This window comes from Pyrus communis, chromosome 16 (genome assembly GCF_963583255.1).
Source record: "Pyrus communis chromosome 16, drPyrComm1.1, whole genome shotgun sequence".
NCBI classification, from domain to species: domain Eukaryota; kingdom Viridiplantae; phylum Streptophyta; class Magnoliopsida; order Rosales; family Rosaceae; genus Pyrus; species Pyrus communis.
The window spans coordinates 7,456,145-7,458,602 of NC_084818.1; the positions used below are offsets into that span (position 1 = coordinate 7,456,145).

Below are 2,458 nucleotides of genomic sequence, written 5' to 3' on the forward strand. Positions count from 1 at the left end.
AAGCAAAATCATTCGGAGAGAGCAAAAAGAATGAATTTAGAAGATGATGTTTCTATGGAAGAAGTAGATGATTATGTTTCCGTCGAAAAGGTAAAAGATAATTTTATGTGGGTCATCATGATTTGTCGGCATCGTACAATTGAAGCATCGCGTGACTTTTTATTCGAATTTGCATTAGGTTAGGGTGCAATTTGTTTCATTAGGTTAGGGTAGATTTATTTTTTAATGAGTTTTTCTTGAATAATCGTTTCCCTCTTTTCCTTTCTACAGTATTGTTGAATATAATTAATTACCCATCGAATAACCAGAAGGTGAAACACAAATCTCACACCATTTGCTTCATACTGGGCACACATTGTTTCAAAGCCTTTTGATGGTGATGAACTCCATTGCTTCATCCTTGGTTCGTTTTTGAACATTTGGTTTCAGTTAATTATTTTAATTTTGAAACCGAAGTGAACTTTGAAAACAAATATATATATTCCTATTTCTTTATTTCTAAACTTTTCCTTGGATGAACCCTTAGAATTTAGAAAGGGGAAATGCATATGAAAAAGAAAACAAAAGGGGAAAAGCAACGAATGAAAACCCAAAATTCTTCATTCCCACTCAAGTTGGAATTTGGAAAGGAAACGGTTGTTATTTTTTTTCCTGGCTTTTAGAAGAGAGTAATATTATTCGTTTATATTCTTTTTTTAAGATAAATTTATCTCTAATTATATATAGGGTTATTTTAGGAATAATAGTGGGTGGGAAAATAACATTTTAATTTTTTTTTACTTTTAATAGTGGGTGTATATATAACATGGGTGGGGAAATAAGACAACGGAGTGGGTCGAGCATGTCTCTAAAAATATAACCCTGAAAATAAAACATGACCACCTAATTTGCGCAACTACAAATTACTTTCCAGCACTTTCCTCAAACTACTGGAACAAGGATATCACATATATTGAGCTTGACAAGTCGTAACTCGACATCCACCCATACCAAACACTAGGAATCAACGATAACCATCCTGATGATAGTAACAATCGAGGTTTCTTAGCTCACAATGTCAAAGATTATTTCAAATTAAGTGAGATGTTAAAACGTGACTAGGAATATTGTAGTATTCGACATATCTATCTTAGGATGAATTTTGTCGTTGGTGAATTGGCCAACCCATCTCTCTTTTACTTCCGGTCTATTTTGAGCAAGCTCTTTCTTGTAAACAAATTCTTTTGGCTTATACCACTTGGGCATCTCGACCTCGTGACATTATTTTGTAATTCCCCTTCTTTCGGGCTATTAGCCTCTGTTTAACAAAACAAAACAAAAAACTGTGCTGCATGAAGTCTGGAAAGGCTTTGCCGTCATGAAACGTCGTAACCTTTGTATATTTTTACTGACCAAACCACACCCCCCCTCCTCCTCCTCAAAATTGTGTTGCATGAAGTCTAGAAAGGCTTTGCCGTCATGAAACGTCATAACCTTTGTGTTTGGGTAGGAAATCTTGCGGGGAGGGGTCCTTGGCTCGAGCACACAGCTTCCCGAGGAGTTGGCACTTTGGTTGATTGTCGGGCTCCGGCTTGCTAAGATGTTGCAAGAGGAGGACAAAGTTAGTTCTGAAAAGTGCCTTTGTGGGGCCTTAGGTGTAGGCTTTGAGGCTCGCAATCAAAACTAACTATGTGCTAAGGCGTGCCACTGCCATCTCTGTATGGCAGATGTAGAACAAGTGTATTTAAGCCGATTACTTGCACCACAAGTTATTTTGACTTCTTGTTATCAAAGAATTGTCGTAGATGGGTTAAGTCTACATTAAGTTCTTTTATGTGCCTCGAGATCAATGACTTTTAGTTCTTTATCATGTATGCTTAAAGGGCGGAGATCAAGATCAAGTCATTAGTTTTAATCACTTTTAATCTTCTTATGACCATAGAACCACTACATGAACCAGATTTGGGAACTGATGGAACTTTGGATTACCAAAACACTAGAAATGACTTGAATATGTACTGGGGAATACATTATACCAATAGATCTATTGATTGAAAGACAAAACAAAGAGATGCGGGCAAGATTTCACCTTGTCGGGCAAGGTTGAACGTCTTGCAATTTCTTTATTGTAATTCTAAAGGGTTAGGTACTGAAAGAGGGATGAAAGGTATATGGGCTTGACTCTGGGCCTCGAGTAAAATCTTCTCTATTGAGCTCTTTTGGGCTTCATTCCCTTTAAGCCCAAAGTTAAATATTAACCCAAACACTTTGTATGTTTTTACTGACCAAACCAAACCACACCCCCCCCTCCCCCCCCCCCTCCCCCCCCCCCCCCTCCCCCCCCCCCCCCCCCCCCCCCCCTTCCTTCTTCTTTTCCAATTTAATTTGTTGCTTCTTACTCTTCTCATACCAGTATTGTTTTATATGATTAGAGTTATCTTATAATCTGATATGTGTAATTCCTATATCAATAGTTACG

General features: G+C 37.7%; 1 non-coding gene across 1 annotated transcript; it reads left to right on the forward strand.

Annotated features, from left to right (window-relative positions):
- The first annotated feature begins 288 nt into the window (after positions 1-288).
- LOC137721626 (small nucleolar RNA snoR138) lies at positions 289-421 on the forward strand. The gene has a single exon (XR_011066696.1). It is a non-coding gene; the product is annotated as a small nucleolar RNA snoR138 (small nucleolar RNA).
- The last annotated feature ends 2,037 nt before the right edge of the window (positions 422-2,458 follow it).